The following is a 20221-nucleotide window of genomic DNA, read 5'->3' on the forward strand; positions in this document are numbered from 1 at the left end:
TGTCAAGTGTTACAAATTGATGAAATGAGTTCATCGATGTTCCCTGGTCATTATCTCTCCAGTGGCACTTTGTTTTACAGACAGTGGGAAAAGGGACAGTGCAGATTAGAGGCCCAGGCACAGTTTATCAAACAAAATCTAATATCATCCATAAGAGAGGAATCTGGAAATCAATACTTCATTACTAAATTGTTAGTGGGGATGAAGAGTAATTGTGTGAGTTCAGAGATGTGTCTCGGCGGCCGGGGCATAGGAAGTTCAATGTCACCCGGGAAGTGATAAGTAAAGGCACTGATGGGAAGAAACATTTCTGTAATGGGGGGTGCTGCAGGAGGGCAGTGGCCTGAGCAAAGAACAGACAATAGACACTGGTTTGCCATTGATTGGCTCAGCTATAAAGATGGAATGGTTTAAAGAGCTGGGGAGAGACAGAGGGAGAGAGGAAAAGAGAGTTAGTGAGCACCACCTTCTGAATTTACCCTTGTCTTGTCACCAGTTTCTTTTTTTCTTTTTTTGTATACGTGTGTGTGTGTGTGTGCTGCACAAAGTCTTCTTCTGTGGTCACTCCGATCAATCGCGGCGGTGCATTTACATCCTGACAGAGATAAGTGCAATGATAAAACCGTTCCTCTGCAAAAATGTAAGACCGCTTGATGACACGGCCATTACTGCTGGCCGGAGGCCTGCCTTTCCTTTGAAATGGCGTCGTGTTAATGAGCATTAATAAATAACTTTGATGAATAATTGCAGGCGTGGCCGCGCTCTCCGCCGTGTTGACAGTGCAGTCCGTGCAGCTCGCTGTTAGGCGTGATCCGAGCCGGACCCTCCAGCTTCTCTTTTGTTCGCCGTGTGTAAGGTCACACCAGCGCCACCAGCACATCGCCGCTGTGCAACCTGGCATCGCCTCACCCCTCTCAAAGCTCGTGTCTGGAGTCCCCGTGACCTGTTCCCCTACCTCGCCATGTTCAGCCATGCAAATCCGAGTGCCTTCAATTTGAACATTCATAAGCCAAACCTGGGAGCTGTGAGAGGGCACGGAGCTGCCTGGTGTACAACAGGAGACTTTTATGTTATCGGTGAAAGGACAGAAAGTGAGACCGGGGGGGGGGGGGGGGGAAGGACAGAGAGCGGCTTTGTTCTGTATCAAACAAACATGCAAACATGTATTTTTCTTTGACATTTTTCAGATGTTTTCCTTTTTTCATTTTGAATCAGTTTTGAAATGATCACTCCACCATTTTAACATAGACATAAAAAAAATATCTAAAAAACCCCCCCCCAAAAATAAATATAGCAACAATTATCTTAATTGTTGAATGTATTTTAAATTAAATGAATTGATTTCAAATGTCAAAAGTGTTCAGACGATGCTTTATGACCTTATTAGTATAATAAACAGTAAATAATCCTTAAATGAAAATTAAAGAGGTACCCAAATGATGTGTTGATGTTTCTTTGAGTTTGACTTTGTCCACTACTTTGTTTTATAGTAGTATTTTCTTCCTCAATATAATGTGCTGGTTTTCATGTATTTATGTTAACTGAGGACTGCATTGATGAAATGTAGAAAAAAGATCTGAAGTTTCTTCACATAATAATAGAATAAAGAAAATCTTCATAACTGAGGAAATTGTTTTTTTTTGTTGTTGCTATTTTTGGGTGTAAATACAATTCATAGAAATATAAGGCACTTTTAGGAAACTATCTTGAAAACGTTTAAAGCTAAACTCTGGAGTTGGGAGATTTCAGGTGTGAAAAGACATTCATGCAGTAACGATGGATTGGTCTATATTTAACATAATCTCCAAAGGTCAACATGCTGCTAAGTGAGCACCTGTTTCCAGGCAGACAAAAGATGACAAAAATCAGAGGAAACAGTTTGCCAACAAAATATCTTGAACCTGCGTTCATCACAGAATTTATTCCAGACATCTTAGCCGATCTCTACTTTAAAAACCCTGTGTATTGGTGAAATGTATGCACTTAAGCAGGTGAACAAAAAAGGAAGTTGCAATCTTTAAATAGAGGCTTATGATAGCTAGAAAGAGTTCAAAGGAAAAGCCTTGAACAAGAATAATCAACAAATGTCCTGCAATGCCCCAATCTTCGATTGGCAACGTGAAAATACAGAAAGTCCAGTATTTAACCTAAATGTCACTTACTGTGAGGCGATCATTGTGCAGCATGGGTTTGCAGTTCGTAGTCAGTTCTCCGTGTTGGAGGAGGCTGTCATGAAACAAAACGTGGACAAGCATCTTCTTTTGATTCATAGTTTATTAGTGACATCATGTGATGGAGCGTATACAATCCGTTTCATTCCTGTACTTGTTGTTATGGTTGCTCTTCTATTCAAGCCTCTTCTGTTCCACTCACCATCTCCATCACGTCCCTCACTATATCCACGAATCTTCTCTGAGGTCTTTCTCTTCTCCTCCTGCCTGGAAGCTCCATCTCCAGCTTCCTTTGTCCAATTCGCCCACTATCTCCCCTCAGCACCTGTCCAAACCATCACCAGCCCACCTCTACTCTGGCCCAACTCTGACTTTATCGCTGCACCTTGTGACCTTTGCTGTCTCTCTGATTTGTTCATTTTTAATACCGTCCAGCCTGCTCACTCCCATAAACATCAGCATCTTCATCTCTGCCTTTTCTCTTGCAGGCATGTTTCGGATTAGAGTTGCAGTTTATTACAAAAGTCAGGCAACAATATGGAGTCAAGAATGTAGCAGAGTTTCAACACTATGCTGTAAGAAAAACCTGATCAAAACAGTGTTGAAGCTAATATGTTAACCTCCATGTGAGCCATCTTGAAAACAAAACTTGGGAGTTTACAGTCGGAGGACTGACCTACAGGGGAGTCAGTTCTTTATTATTTCCTCCTGCAATATCAATACTTGAAGTCGCAAGCAACTGAATTACAGCATTACTTTTGTGTTCATTTTTCTAATCATTAGGGCACATTATTCCTCGATGATTTCATTCCAATCTGTTTACAATTAAACAAGCAGTTCTCACTCCTATCATGAACTCCTGAGTCCCCTGATCAGATAGTCCTTCTGTCGGACTCATCCGAAACCCAGAGGCTGATGAAACCGATGAAGGTGAACCACAAACATAAAGCCGCGGACCGGAAAACCAAAACGATGATCTGAAAGACACTAATACCCTCCATAAACCCGAGGAGAGCTGCTCGTCGTCGGGTTGTAATTCTCCGCGGCTTCGTCACAAAGAGCACCTTCTCTCTTTAAGACAAAGGCAAAAACATTGGTTGTGGTAGGTTTACGTCTTTGTCCTGTCTAAACGTGGGCGTATAAAGGTATGTGAGGCAGGGAAAACTAAATATTAGGGGAAAGAGTCTCATATTCTCAGACTTCCAGTCCGAGGTATATATATATATCCTGCGCTGCAAATTCTACAGCTGGAGTGGTTTTCTAATTAACAAAAATACCACCTCGCTTACACATCAGAAACTAGCGATGGGAGTGATATAACAAGCTGTTAGAGTCCACATACTCTCATTTCACCAGTGCATGTTTGAATGTTCAGCAAGCACGCTGCTCCATTTAAAAAGAGAGCCTTCCCCCGTTGTTGACAGAGATAAACATTTTTTTATGGCGCTGCTTTGACGTCGGTGAAGTGAAGCTGACAGTCCAGTAACAGGGGCCGTTTGCTAATGATTTTTGAGCAGCCCCCAACTGAGTCCTAAATGTCTGCAATATCCATAAACAACTCTATACTGTCCAATTAGGCAGACAGAGATGTACTGGGCTGTCAGACAGATTTGCATGGCTAAGCACCTGAGATCCAGAGGATGATGAGGGGGATGGTTCACCGGCCAGGGAGGGAATGTGCACAATGGATGACTTTCATTACAGCATTACCGCTTTACATACACACTCATCCAATTACTGCCTGGATTAATTGATCATCGTACCTTTCTTTCCCCAGCATCCAGAGTTGGAGCCGCTGTGTTTTTTTTCCCTTTCTCCCTCCCCTCTCTTCTCGACCAACTACACAACCCGCTGCTTTCATTCCTTCAGCTCTGTCCCGGGTTTACAACCAGAGCTCTTCATAAAAATGAGGGGGGAAAAAAAGTCTGAGGAGACATTTGCAGAAGACGGGGAGGGGGGGGGGGTTTGTTAGAGAAAAGCCCGTCGCCGGCCACCACTGTGAGGACGGCCATTTGCAGGATCGCATACATTGGGAATAATTAGAATTTATGTGTGCTCGTCAATCCCTCGCCTCATCCCCTTCCCTGCTGTAGACCCATCAGTGGTCAGAAGGGTTCACCGGAGCATGACTCATCCCTGAGTGCGTTTGATCAGAATGAATTATGCCTTTTAGATTCATTATGGCACTTTATTTCTCTTCTCTGTCCTCCTCCCTTGTCCGTTCAGCACTGGGAATGAAATGTACAAGACAGGGTACATATTTTATTGTATGCATGCTGTCATGCACGCACGGTTAGGGATAAGAAGGAGGCAGCAGAGCTTCGGCCCTGATACTGCATATCTTTCTCAACATGCCTTTTGTAAGATGTGTAGCAAAATACAGTTGTTTGATTTTAGCTCAGAGGCTTGACGAATTTCCACAACTGGAATTTTTCAAGAGTGGCATCATGAAACCACTTTCATTTGACAAAAAAAAAAGAAAAAAAAAGAAAAGAAAAGATCTAATTGAACTCACGCTGTTTAGTGTACAGGACTATGACAAGTGCTAATGGGATCATTTAAGATCATTTAAAATACAAACGAGTCTTTTCTTTCTCTTCATTAATTACCGCTAATTATGCAAACAGCTAGCCTTGTCGGGGCAGCGCGTTTGGCTGTCTCCGAGTTGTGAACATCAGGGCCCGGGCGAGAGGATGTCCCATTTCCATCCTGGTTGACTGGCTGTTAATGTGTAGTGATGGAAAAATGAATAAACATCACGCTGCTCGAAATGGATTCATTCACATGTGAGTTTTCTATCATGTTTGTATCATTATGCTATCTTAATTTGTGCTAATCTGATAATTATTGATTGTGTTTTATTTGGCACTATTTTCTTGTTGTTGTTTTAAAAAAAAAAATGTGCTTTCATTTTTCTGTTGTAACCTTTTGTGAAATTTTACAGAGAACATATAAAATGTTTCCCTTAAGGCACGCCACCTGTTAAATTACAGTGCAAGGGAAAAGCACCTGTTTCCCGTTTTATCCCTTTTATGAGTAAAGTTCATTATTCTCTCAGTGAATTACATCAAAGAGCCAAAAACATGTGGATGCTTGAATGAAGTATTTTAAGCTGCTTACAATCATTCATATTGAAAACATCTAATCCCGTCTTTCAGGTATCTGCAATTCACAACTGTCCGCTCTCTAACTACAGTTAATATAAAGATGCATTTGAGATTTCATGAGGAAAAAGACCACAACATCATTTGGAGTGAGCAGATTGCATCAACTCATTTCTGCATTTTTAATTGTTTTTTTTTTTTTTCTTTCTTCTCCCCCCTCACCATGGCCTCATTCCCCCTCCAGGGAAAGAGCCCGGTCTAACAGAAAGGTTAGTAATCTCTGATGCAAGCAAGCTGCTAGATTTCAGATCATGTCAAGTCTTTCTCTGTTAGTGTTTTCAGCCTGGTTAATAATGTAGTTTCCTCCCCCTTGTTCATTTATCCATGCAGGCTTTACCTATCCAGATGTGTTCTTTCTTTAAATAGAATAATGATATCTGGAATAATTACAACTACCCAGTGGTCAATCTTTTTTTTTTTTTTTAACTATTGTTTTCAGTTTCTGTTCAGAGCTTCATCAGTAATCAAGGGTTAATTTCACACCTCAGTGGATTGCCTGCCTTAATCTCTATTCAGTGTAATTAAATCTGTCCAATAAAGTGAGCTCTTTTCCTCTTTGTTCTCTCTCATCTCCTTCTCTCTCTCTCTCGCTCTCTACTTCTCTCTCTCCTTTTTTATTGTTTTACACCCATCACATCTCATCGTCTGAACTACAGGCCATCTAGCCCTGCTTGACAGGCAGAATCTATCCCTAAAATTAAAACATTCCTGACCGAGATTGTAAGAGGGAACGAGAGAGCGGGAGGGAGGAAAAGAGCAGGAGGGGTAGAGGAGGGAGGGACAGAAAGGGGGAGTTTTTGCTTAGCTTGGGAGAGGAAAAAGGAAAGGGAAGCTGACACATCCAGTGTCTATTTTACTTCCTTTTTTTTTTTCTTCCTCTGGTTTCAGCAGAAAGGAATGTGAAGATTTGACCCTGTCAATCAGGCCTCTTGACAAGTTTAATCACGGTGTGCCCTCCGCAAAATCATGGCTAAATAGGAATGCAAATAATAGAGCGCTGGGGCCTCTTATAAATGGTAATCAAGAGGACTAATCAACTGACAGGTCCACGGATCTGGCTTGCTCGGAGTCACTCAAACTTTTTTTCCCCTTATTTTAAACCCTGACACACCTATAAGCAGTATAAAAATTTCAACTAAAATGTTCTTGTTTTTAAATACAAGCACATATTGCCTAAAAGCCTTCACTTTTAGTGGCGTTGCTATGTCCCCGAGTTTTTCTCCTGCAGCGGAGGAGACAAAAGGTTACAGTTAAGCCATGTAAAGCGGGTATTTTCCTTTTCAAGGCAGACCAGCCGCCGATTTCTGAACAATGTAAATGAGCCGTGCCAATCCACTCCTCTGTGATCTGCCACAAAAGTCAAGGGCTCCTCGAAGACTTTGAAATGTTGATTCGGTGGAGTGTGGTGACTTCCCTTTGCACCTTTAAAAATACAACTGATCTAAGTTTTATATGAAAGTTGTGAAGGTTGCCTCTGTCCCCAATTGTCAGAGATGTCAAAGCTAAATATGAAATTCCGTCTTACCCTGAATGCATCAAGTGAGGGCATTTTTTTTTTTAGGTCCATAAGATGAAAAGATTGCACAAATCCTTCAAATCAAACAAATCACATCCAATTTAATCTTTTATTTGCATGACTTGAGTGGAAGAAAGAGGGATTTAAAACCAGTATTATTCTTTGTGAAACACTACAGATGTTTTATGCTTCTATATTTAAAATTCATTTAGAAAAACTTACATTCAGAAGGGGTAAAATTGGATTTGCCTCGGCATAATTACACATGATTTTAGATGGTTTGGTTTGTCACTGGGAATAAAAAAGGGTTATATGGCACGTCAGCTGGATCTAACGTTTTAAAGACTTACACTTCTCTGCTCGCTAATGATGGTTTACAGGCCAATTCTCTGGGGGCAGTCTGAGTGCTTCCAAGATATCACATCTTCACAGGCAATCCACATAACTTAGTCTGGCAATGCCAAGGGGAGGTTTAAAGACAAGCCAAAAGAGTGAGTAAGAGATGTGTCAGAAAAACAGCATATATAAATCTCTGTAAACAAAAACAAAAAAAAACATTACAACCTCAAATCCTCTTTCACCTCTGCATTTCTCGGAATTATATATTCAAGCATTAATGAGAATTTTTGAGGCTTTACTGTAAATCCCATGCCTTTGATTCTCTGTTGTGTTAATATTTATCCACATGCAGGAGTCACACCAGCATATTATTCAAACATGAATATACAAAGAAAAGGAGAAAAAAAAAAATCTCATCACTGACAAATCTCATCACTGACATCCACAGATGATAGTCCAGAAGCATTCAGCCGCCTACCTCACCTGCAGAGGAAGATCAACACCCAAACAATGGAGCAGCCAAGACCAGACATCATTAGGCTTCTTAGCACCTCACAAGACACAGACAGATTGACATCCAGCCAATTTGGCCATGAGCTGAGATAGCTACGAGTAAGTCTGCAACCTCACTATGGACTAATGATGGTCTAAGCCTGTCTTGGGCCCTCACAGGCCCGTTTGATCAGGAACAGTAGAGATCCAGTGTGACGTGGAGTTGACTATACATTCAGGAGTATTTACCTGCTTGAATCCCATTGTGAGTGTGGCAGGTGATCAACGTGAGCGTTACTTCAAGTGATGCGTATCAGCTTTACATTACAGCCCCTGTCACCTGTCACTGCAGGAGCAAAATTAACAAAGCAGCAAACAACCAGAAGGGGCGAGAAACATTTGAATACTCATAGAATTGTTGTCTGTTAAGCAGAAATCACCCAAACTAGGAGGAAAATGTGTAGAGGTGCTGTCATCGGGCTGCGGACATTCAAAAAAATATACTCTTGATTTTGATTTAAAACAAATGGCAGGGATCATTTGGCAGAGCAGAGACCATCTACTCAGGACTGCAGGCAGCTGGATGGATGGCACGAAGGCAAATATGAGCAGGAATGATGCACGGTATTTATAGCATCTAGATAACACTGGGGTGGAAATTGACAGGCCCACCTAATGATGCTCCTCAAAGTGGCATGGATGCAGACGAGTGGACCTCTTCAAATGGGAGGCCAATCCCTGCTGACACAGGGGATAATAGCCCAGCATTGAGCCCATTGTCTGGGCACCACACACCATGGCATTTGGAACTGAGCGGCCCCTGTTCCTGCGGACAAATGATCCGCACTCTGCCAGAGGATGTCAGCCATCACATCTCTCAGTCAGCCTGTTCACATGAGAGATGATGGCGGAGGCCACTTTCGCTTAACCCTATTAGTTTATGAATAATTAGCCCTGGATCGATCGATCGATCGATCTATCTATCTATCTATCTATCTATCTATCTATCTATCTATCTATCTATCTATCTATCTATCTATCTATCTATCTATCTATCTATCTATCTATCTATCTATCTATCTATCTATCTATCTATCTATCTATCTATCTATCTATCTATCTATCTATCTATCTATCTATCTATCTATCTATCTATCTATCTATCTATCTATCTATCTATCTATCTATCTATCTATCTATCTATCTATCTATCTATCTATCTATCTATCTATCTATCTATCTATCTATCTATCTATCTATCTATCTATCTATCTATCTATCTATCTATCTATCTATCTATCTATCTATCTATCTATCTATCTATCTATCTATCTATCTATCTATCTATCTATCTATCTATCTATCTATCTATCTATCTATCTATCTATCTATCCATCCATCCATCCATCCATCCATCCATCCATCCATCCATCCATCCATCCATCCATCCATCCATCCATCCATCCATCCATCCATCCATCCATCCATCTATCTATCTATCTATCTATCTATCCATCCATCCATCCATCCATCCATCTATCTCTCCGTCTCACCCTGGATCTGTGTTATAATTGCAAGTAAACAAAAGAAACACTCAGCAGTCATTATAAACCCACCCACAGCTGCCACTGGGACCTCCATTAAGCCCAGTGTTCCTGAGATGCTCTGGTCTTATCTGATTCATCAACAAGACGTTGGCTGGCATGATTTATCTATGCCACTTACTTGTTTTCATTTTGCCCGGGGGCTGCTGCCAGCATCGGGGGCTTCTTTTTTACAATGTGACAGCTCCATCTCAAGAGAAAAGACTCCCCATGCAAAAACAGTGCATCAAAACAAATAAGGCCCGAGCCACTTAAGAGAAGTGGCTGCGTTCAGGACCCATTTTCACTTACATGTCAAGCAAATGATGCAATGGCACGCACAAATCTGCATTACTTCTGTGCTTGTGCCCTTTTTTTCTCCTGGAAATTCCACATTTAAGCCTATAAATAGGGCTTGAATACAAAAAGCTTAATGTGATTTTATTATTTAAAGGGACTCATGACCCCAGTAATCATACAAAAGGACTTTTTATTGATTATTTGTTCTGTTTTTTTTGTTGTTGTTGTTGTTGTTAACCCATCGCCTTTGTGAAAATCTTCCATCTCCCAGTTTACAACTCCCTCCCTCTCCTCTGCTCCCCAAATCTACAGGCAATGGGACGCTCTTGTACATTAAATAAGAACTGTCACCCTGGGCAACTTGCAGCAATGAAGCATTTATTCTGCCTCACATTTCCTGGCACTTAGAATTATTTCCTTCATGCCTGATAACCAAATTACAATATGGCAGGTCTCCCTGGAGCCACGGGATTGTTAGTGCCAGCTCACAACATACTTTCAACTGATGTGGCATTTCATGTACAGCTGCCAATCAAAGCCGGCAGAAGGCTGAGATGTAAATGAGGGCGGGCCCGACGGTGTTCAATTACTGCTCTGAGCTCTGCATAATCCCCCTTCCCACTGACTGACTGACTGACAGCTTCACATTCCTCCTCATCCCCAGCTTTCTCCCTTAATTTCACTACCTTAGCTTTTTGCCTCATACTGGGACCTGGAATCAGACATTGGGGGGGAATTTCTGTCATTTTCATTTCCATTTGGAAATGGTGCATAAAAATGTATCATCTGGCATCTGAAGGACTGGGACGGAAAAGGCGCGTGTATTCAGAAAGTAAATTATTGGCAACAACGAAATTCCCGACAATCTGTGACCCACACCTCAAAGCTAAACAAAGTCTCCACGTACGTCATGTGTCAGTGTCTTTTCCACTGTTGGGTGTGATTTTCTCTTTCCCATTACAAAAGAATGGGAATTTCAACAGTTGAGTGGGCTGAGATACTCTTAGCTGCCTACTCAGCATCAACCTTTAGTAAATACTCAGATTAAGAAGATCCATGAATAGTGTCGGTATCTTTTGCTCTCTCTGTCATAAAGACGCCTTTAGATTCCTCTTAATCCTCGTGTTAAAGGTACGCCAGCCGAATGGCTTAAGCAATGTTCTGCTTGTGACTGAGAAATGATGCCATTAGACCTGCAGGATTCGAGAACGCCATGTTTTGTGCGGGAGCGTTCTAATACCACAATGTATCATCTGACATAATTCTATATGGGAGTCCGCCTGGCTTCATTTAATTTCTAAAATATCAAATTGTTTTCCTCCGCAGTCACCTGATTTTGTCTGCTGCCATCTTCGTCATTTCCCCCCCTCTCGTCTGTCTAAAACTGGCACTTTTGTTGCATTCCAAGAGGTTGATAAATCAATCCATCAAAAAATTCTTTGCGGTGAAACTCAATCAAGAAAGGTCATGTCGGCGGGAAAAGAACAGATTAAATTAGCATTGAATTAGACATGGAAAGTGAGCTCTGTCAAAACCATCACTGTGCTCAGCACAATTAGAATATGTTAATTATGCATTTCATTAAGGGGCCTCAGCGCTCTTTGAATGTGAGATGAAATGTCACTGGTGTAGGCAGCCGAAAAATGGAAGATTGCCAGGCACAACTTTCTTTGTGCAATGTGTGACACCTTCATTAACATCAGGGATTGCTAGTCTGATTAGACTTTTTGTATTAGTTTAAGCCTTTAGGCTTTCAAATGCTATGCCTTTTTTCTCCGTTTTGATGTGGCAGCTCAGACCCCTTCTCCGTTTCCAAGCAGATATCGTCAATGGTTCAATTCTTTGTTTGAATCCTCCAACATAATGCCATGACATTGGATGTAACATCTCATTGTCTTTGTGCAGATGACGGCATTTACCGCGCCTTTGTTTCACATAATCTTGGGTCACTTTCACCAAGACTTGAGGAGGCAAATTCCCACACTGTGTGTTAATGACGAGAAGACTGAGGACAGCAGCTGAATTAAACCGCACACAATGATGACGGTCGCTGTGAATAGTTTACAATTTAAGCAAATCAATACGGATGGATGGATGGATGGATGGATGGATGGATGGATGGATGCATACAGACAGACAGACAGACAGACAGACAGACAGACAGACAGACAGACAGACAGACAGACAGACAGACGGACATTGATACAAAGGAAGATACATAGATGAACAGAAAAACCTCTTCACAAAGAAAGATACATTGCTGCATACAAAGATAGATGATGTGGATACTCACTCATATGATGACTGTGTAGCTCTCTGTGGCAAAGGAAGTGTAGGACAGACTTATTTCTCTGCACCAGTGATTAACTTCTGAGTGAACTCGGAAATCCCACACAGAGCATAATGGCTGACAGGTCATCATATTGTATTCTGTGGCAATCACGCAGAGAACAGATGATAGGTAAGTGAAAGTTGGATGGTGGCAGAAGCTTACATTACAGATCAGCCAACTTTTAAAACTTCATTAAAACAAAATGAAAGCACTTCCCGGCACACTTAAATTAAATCGAAATGCTTTGGGAACGGATGATGAAAGCTAGAAGTGGGAGCTGTCTGACAATTTCAGCGCTCACATACTTTCATGACATAAGATGATTCTTGTGTGCTGGAAGTGAATCGTGGGAATGATTGTCTCTGGAAGACCCCATCTCGCAGATGTAATATAGATGTCGGGAATGAGTGACTACCTGCTGGTGTGTCTTTGTACCCATAACTGAGAATATACAGAATCTGGAGTCCAAAGCACCCTATTCCATAAGCTACAGCAGCAAACTAAGATTACCTTCCTTTGCCAGCCGCAAGAGGGTGAAGGAGGTGAGACTGGAGCCGGGGATCAATTCCTTTACATCTTTATGGTTTGCTGTATAACCGCCATTAATATAAAATCAATCACTGTGTGCGTATTATAGTTTAATATCAAGATTTCCTTTTTCATCAAAGACTTTAAAGCATCTTCTGCAGAGCCCTTTATCTCAGCCTGAGAGGATGTATTGCTGTGCCTGGCGGTTCATATTTTCTGCGGCCACTTTTCACTTTATCCACCTCGCACGGTCAGCATTACGTCCCACATGAGAGATGGTTCAGAAACATCCACAAGGATGAGGGTCCTGTAAACGATGGAGTCAAATCATTCACTGTCTGCACTCCATTTGAGCTTCTGGTTTATGGGGGATCCTGCGGTTGCACTGAAGGCTTTGACACGTTCAGGACTGACTGCTCAGGTGGGAGAAATTCAGTTTGTTCACAACTTTGCCACAGGTGTGTCATTTGCCTTTCTTGTCTTGCTTGTCAAGCGTTTGTCACATTAAAACCTCAGCAGCCCTGACAGTTGCACTCCTAAGAGAAGTGGAGTAATTAAAATGTATCAATCACCTGTTTTAGCGAGTGAAGCTATTTTTCACCTTGTTTGATCTGATACGGGCGGCAGTAACAAAACGAACAATGAAAGCGTCATGTTGGAAAATAATCTACTTACAGCTTCAGTACTGCGGGGAGGCACTCAATCAAAGGTGAAAAATGGAAGTCTGTGTCCAAGGCCTAAATGTATTCCATGGCCGGAGAATGAACTTGCTGCCCATGTGACACATGATTTACACAGGAAAAGGCCTGTGACTCTCTACAATGATAGATCTGCACCGAAGTCTGCCTGGGCTCACTCTATGACATATAATCCTTCTCTTTTAAGTTGTAAGATAGAGATAGATAACAAAATGTTGTATTGATTTCCCTGTCTGCACACTGGCTGGGTTTTTAAGGCTGCTCATGTCCATGTCTGAATCTTGACCACAGTGACAGCTGTCTCTGTACTATCCCCGCTGCTTACATTTGCATCACTGCACCAGTTTAACAAACGCTGCAGGAGCTGCATATGAATGAAAGCACTTTTACATTTAGAACAACCCAAAGTTGCTGTTATTGTTTTCACAAAGCTATTTAACCATGGACAGCCGCAGTGTGTTCGATACGTTACAGAGCGTTGGGAGTGCAAGACGTACATCTTGCACTTTTCGGCTGATCATCACTGTGCATGCCATTCACGCTTGGAGAGGTAGCTCCTTCATAAATTCGGAGGCTGTTATGAATTTGTGGCATTAGTTCACACATGCAGCTGAAGAGGAGGCATATTTCACGTATGCGGAGGACTGAGAATTTTCTCAAAATGGGCCATTTGTTTTGGTGAAGTTAAAGACTTACAGGGGTCATTAATACACTGTGCCTGAAGCGATCCTGCCGTGTATCATCAACAGATCCTGACGTGGGCTTTGTGCCAGTGAAAGCAACAAAAATGCACAGTTCAGCCAAACATTTCATGGTGTGGCATGAAATGTGTGACCTGTCAACCAGGGTGTTAACATGTATGATAATGAAAATGTTCTTTGAGAAATAAGAAGGGAAAATGTAGGATTTGTACATTCCATTTGTATGCAACAATATGCTGAACCTTGGGCCTGGCACGAGGGAAGTACATCGTTTGTATAGAAATAATCTGAAGCAAAGTAGTCATGTACTTATAGTTAAACAAATATTGATCCTTCTAATCCTAAATGTGTTCATGGTTCCATCTACCCATCCATGCATAATTTATCAATCATTCATCCTAAAAATAAACAAAAAAGGCATTTTCTTTGGTTTTGGCAAAAAAAAAAAAAAAAAAAAAAAAAAGAGAGTTCATTGAATGAAATTACAAAACCAAGGAGAAAGCAAAGCAGAAGTCCAAAAAACAGGAGTACTGTTGAACCAAACCTAAAAAAAAAAACACAGGGAAAGACAGCAGGATGTCGCGACACGAAGGCACGACGGCATCTGAGACGCTGTGGGAAAGGCGTTTAAGTCCACTGGGGCGGGGGGGTGGGGGGCACAGGTGAAGCACATTAACAGAATCAGACTCACAGAGGGAGGGCAGGCAGGAAAGGCAAGTGTGCAGCAACGAGAACAAGACCGGAGAGTTTCAAAATAACACAAGAAAGGACGAAGCAGATAAGACAAGACAGACAAGGTGATCTACTTTAGCCTTGAGAGTCTGAATATATATAATCATTGGTCAGTGTTAATCTGACCTACACAATCTACACCATCTTCTACACCCCTGACACAAAAAGCACGATTAAAACAAAAAAACTATTAGGAGGCAAAAACTATGAATAATTTTATTGAAACACACACTTATATGACTGGAATTGTTGCCTGTGTCATTGATATTAATCCAATGATAAAGTATGCCTAAAAAAAAAAAAAACATTACTCCAACAGCAGTGGCAGACCACATATAAAGATATTTCCAGTTTTTTGACAAGCACATTGCAAGATCCAGATGTGTGGAGGTGTTGGTATTGTTGGGGGGGGGGAATAGAAACCTTCATGCATGACTTGAGGAATCAACAAAATAGAAATATGGTGAGAATATAATAAACTGGAATATTTGAGAGAAATGTCAACACCACAAACTGCAGAACCTGAATGGGCCATATGACTGAAATGCTTTCATTAATGTTCCTTTCTGCTTCAATCTGCCTCCTGATTTCACAACAGAGTGAAGTAAAGAATGCCGGATTTAAGTATTTAAAAGTCTGCTTTCTGAATATTCATGAGTAAATACATCTGTCTGGCCTCAAGGCTGCAATATTGAATATAACTTTTTTTCTTTTTCTTCTCTCTTTTTTTGTGCTTACAAAAAACTTCACAAGGCACCTTTAGTTACATACTCTCATGCAGAAAGTGTCTGGCTTCAAAAGGGAAACAGCTGATTCATGCAGCATCAATTACAGGTTCTTATACAACTATACTATTTCAAAAGAAAATCTAGGAAAGGGTTTTTTTGGATTTGGATGAAAATGATGGTTAAATCAACTGTGTGGTATTAAAAACGGCAAAAGAGGGACGGTGTATTTGTTTTCTTAAAGGGTGCTCTTATCTGAGGCTAGAAAACTGAGTGACATCAGCATGTCGCATCAGATTAACTCAACCTGATTGTCAATCTGCATTTAATTGGTGTTATATCACCAAAATACAAACCAAAACATGTCTAACTATATTCTTACACTGGCTCTCTCGTGCTCTTCTGGGTCATTAAGCAACCTTCAGTTTTTGGGTAGGTGGTGAGGGGTGTTTTCTCTCTCTTTTTTTAACTGTGCTCGAGGCCTGTGGACCCGGGCTCTGTTTACAGACTGAGAGAAAGAGCTTAAATCTGCTGGCGTCAATGCTGATTCATGTCAAATTGAGTGGCAGGTGACCCGAGAGCCGGCAGCCAGACAGTGAGACGGATTACAAGTGAGCAAAACGCCAACAACCTCTGGCCTGCTGTGGGGCAACAGATGACAGCAGAGGAGGGCAAGAGGTGGAGAGTCCCCCCCCAGTTCTCCATCCATCCATCAACCCATCCCCCTCTTGGCCACTATCCACTCAAGCTGACTGATAGACATGGGAAAATGAGAGCATTCGCTTGCTAAAATAATACAGCTCTGTCAGATATTCTGCACGTTTGTTAACATATGGAGTGTTTTACTATTTAAGTTGTCACTTCTCTTGTTGCATCTGGTTTAGGTTAAGAGGCGGATTAGGTCAATAGTGCTGCAGTTTATGTACAAAGCAACAGATTGTAAAACTGTCAGTCAGGGTGTGTTTTGGTTTTTTTTATGCTTACTACAGCTGTAATCATAATACAAATGCAGGATTAATGTTTCTGACCTTAGAACTGGTACATAGAATTCATCTTATATTGGTCGGTTGGTTGGTTGGTCAGTTGATCCATGGTGCCTTGGACCAGTTAACTGAGATCGGCACCAGTTGGATGAATGGCTCAAAAAATTTACACACACATATAATATGTACTTTCCAGATGAAGTGAAAAGATGTTGAAATAACTTATTTAACCCCACTCCCTCTATTTGAGTCATTATTTGAGAAAGAAAATTCCTTATAATTTTGACACATTTTAAATCTGATTTTACATAAAGGATACGTTCATTCAATAAAATCTAAACTATGATAATTTGCATCAATATTTATGAATGATGCAAAGTATGTATGAACTTTTGCATATTCAAGCTCCAATACAAGTTGTTTTACTATAAAATACAACAATCGATGACGAAGAATGGATAGTTTATTATTAATATTTTCATGTCTTTCATTGAACCCGGTTTGACAAATATTAATTTGTCAAACTATTCTGGACATCTATGTATATTTTTTTCTAATTCTGAAAGAAGGAAGGCAAGAAAAACAAGAGGGAATGTAAGAATATTAATTAAATAAATAAATAAATAAATACCCCCCCCTCCCTTCCTAAAAAGGCTGATGGGTGAGGGGGTGGGGGTCTTCTGTTGCCTCTCAATTTATAGTGGCAAAATAGAAAGTGTTCCTTTGCCCTTGCTGACTGTTCACTGCAACAGAGCCAGCAAACGACGAATTCTCCTGACATTGTCTGAAAGGTCCAAATCCAATCCCATCCAATTCCGGTTGTTAGTTTACAGCAAGGACGGCCTTGCACGGTGCTGACAGTCAAATTCTTTCCAGGCAGCTTCCTTGATTCCTGGATTTTTATAAATGTTGTACCTCACTCGGCTCTGATGTTACAAAACAGCATTAAAACAGTATTTGCAGTCCGTGAAGGGGAATGATTAAAATCTTCCATTTCCGATCATGTCTGAGAAAAATCCACCATTTAAAAAAATGTGTATTAGTAAAACAGAGTAATAGTAATGCTGTACCCAAAATGTCCCCATCTGGGCCAATCTGCCATGAGTGTGTCATTTTGTTGTGAAATGCAATTTCCCCTCAGACCAATCAGTGTAATTCTGATTGCCAGAAAGCATTGCTGAGATGCATCATTTTCTAAGTTTTGTCAAAGTGAGATCAGTCATGCCTGATGTTTTGTATTTGACACATAAATGAGCAAACAGATGTTGCGCTGTTCCTACTGGGCTCATATGTGTGATTCAGAAAATCTGAAAACACAGCTGCGAGTTTCATCATTTTCAAGTTTCACCAAAATCTGACAGGAACTCGTTACTTTCATGTGACATTTATCTTACCTCATCTCACAGGCAAGTGACCACATTTGTTAGCTTCGGCAGTTCTTCTTCTTTCTCAACTGCAACGGATGGTAAACTTGTGACATCTGAGATTACATGATTCAATAGTTGTGCTAATCACCTCTGCAACTACTTGGGCAACATTGGTTTTGCTATAATATCTACATGACAATTTTGCTTATAATAGTAATATAATATACCATGATCATCAACATCATGATGTTTTGCCTCTTGCATTTCGTAAATATTTAGTGTTCTTTATTGCACATCACAAATGTATTGCAGGACTCAATCGAGTTATAGAGCCACTTATCTTACAGGAGCCCAATACAATTCCTACAACTTAGAGCCTTTTAAGCTAAAAAAAAAAAAATGAATTTGGTTAGTTTGACACTTTTGGCAGTTTTTTTTTTTAATATCATAGAATTGGAATCAAGTGATTTTTTTTTCATACTGACTTTTACCTCTATGTAATTTCAAATTACCCTTCAACATCACTCAGTGTTTTTTTTTTTTTTTTCATGACTTAGGCTCTGTTTACATGACAACTTCTCAAGTGAAAACATATTTTTTTAATGTTTGTTTCAAAAAAGTTTTGTGTTGACACAGTAATGTCCATTTCTACCAAAACGGAAATTCTGAGAATTATTTTAGTTTTCATGTTGGGTCACTAGTGGGTGCTGTTGGCTCCTTTTGTCATGAAACCACACACGTGTGCAGCAGAGAACAATACGCTACAAACATTAAAAAATGGCGAGTACACGGACATTTGGATGGACAAACAGTGACTCTCGACTATAAAACTACCAAGTCTGAGGAGAATATGAACTGGGAGTCATGACGTTCTGGAGGCAAACGCTGGTATTGCCCATCTTCTGAGCATGTGCATGCACAGTCGCTAAGTCTCATGAAACAAAAGTTTTGCTTTTTCACTAAAAAAAAAAGTGTTGTGTGAATGGGGATTAACTGTATTTGTTATGTTCTTATGTTTCTGTGTGGTTTGTTAATATTTATATACAAAGTCATTTTAGAACCTTTGTCTTTGTATTCGTGTTTCAGAGTCACATAAAAGTACCCAGTAAATTTCATGAAGCTTAGTAACATTTGTTGTGGAGTTATTTGGGGAATGTTTATCTGCTTGGAAAGATAGCCCGAGACACTTTTCATCAGGTTAAAGATGTACAAGAGACTGTTTGTAATTTAAAAACAAATACATTCAAATAAAACTATGGATTACTGTTATTGTGTTTGAAAGGCATTTGCCCAGCTGGCTCCCATTTTGTTCGCAAACTATATTATATGCTGTACCTTAAATTTTGATTCCATGACCGATCGTCTTCCGTTTAGCATTTTTCTTTTCTTTTCTGTATTTAAATTCTCCTCTTGGCATCCAGTGTTACTTGTGGTGTTATTCTTAGTAAAATGCTAGCAAACTGGAGGTGTAATCTATTTGTGTAAACTTGCAATTTAACACATTTTTTGGTAAGATCTTATCAAATCGGACCATTCAGTGAAGACATGACAATGACCTCAAAGATGTTTTGTGAATGAGAAAAAAAAGAGCAGATTGTGTCTGTTTTACATACAAATGCGAGATAAACTATTAATGCTATGCATGTAGTCTGCTGTGCTGCCCCCAAGTGGCCCAAAACCCCCAATAGTGTGCCTCGTTTTTTCAAACCACCAGCTGGCACAACAAGCTATGTTAATGTGTAATCATTTATATTTCTTGCACCCATGATTTTTACAAAATGTAACCCACATATTGCTTCTTGTTTTCGGGGTGGGCATATCTAATCATCCTCTTTTTACATCAGTCATCAACTGTGGGTTGAACAAAGCATGTCACCAGTCGCAAACCGAATTCTCTCTGTGGCCTACAACAAGCTGGAAATAACTCCAACACTACATCCAGCGGGTGCCTGCTCCTACAGGAAGCTGTAGTCAATTGCTATCTTGTTCCTTCTGGCACTGGCTGTTTAGTTCAGTTTATCTTTGAAGAACATTTAAAGCCCCCTTGTCACAGACACTGGCACTCTCTGGTATCAGAGCCTCATGAAAAAAAAAAGGCTTCTCTTGGCTAGAATCTGACAAAAAAGAAAAAAAAAAAGTGACTGGGTTTCTGTTTGCTCCCAGCAGTGAGTCTTTATGGCTCCAGCAAGGATATGTTTTCCTCTGAAGCTGAGTCGCTCTTATCCATGTTAAAGCTGAGGATGTAGCTGGGAAGCTCAGTTACACGTTTGAGGATCACATAACCATCTTGTATGACGACTTCAAGCTGTTTTCTTAATGATCTTATTAGGGGAATTGTTCACTCATTAAACATTTTCATAGTTGGTCAACTGTTAAAAGATAAGGATGAGAACTGATCTGTGCTCTGTTCCATGCCTTCTTCTTTATTGTCTGGCATGTACATTTCCCATAATGCGATTTTACTGCTGGCAGTGTTGTTTTTATTCTGTTCTTTTTTTTAATATACACAATCTAAAACTGCTGAAGTGTCTCCTACATTGTGATTTTCTTTAATCTTTCCAGAACAGCAGATTATGCTTCAGCTTTCACG

Source organism: Blennius ocellaris, assembly GCF_963422515.1.
Source record: "Blennius ocellaris genome assembly, chromosome: 5".
Taxonomy (NCBI): domain Eukaryota; kingdom Metazoa; phylum Chordata; class Actinopteri; order Blenniiformes; family Blenniidae; genus Blennius; species Blennius ocellaris.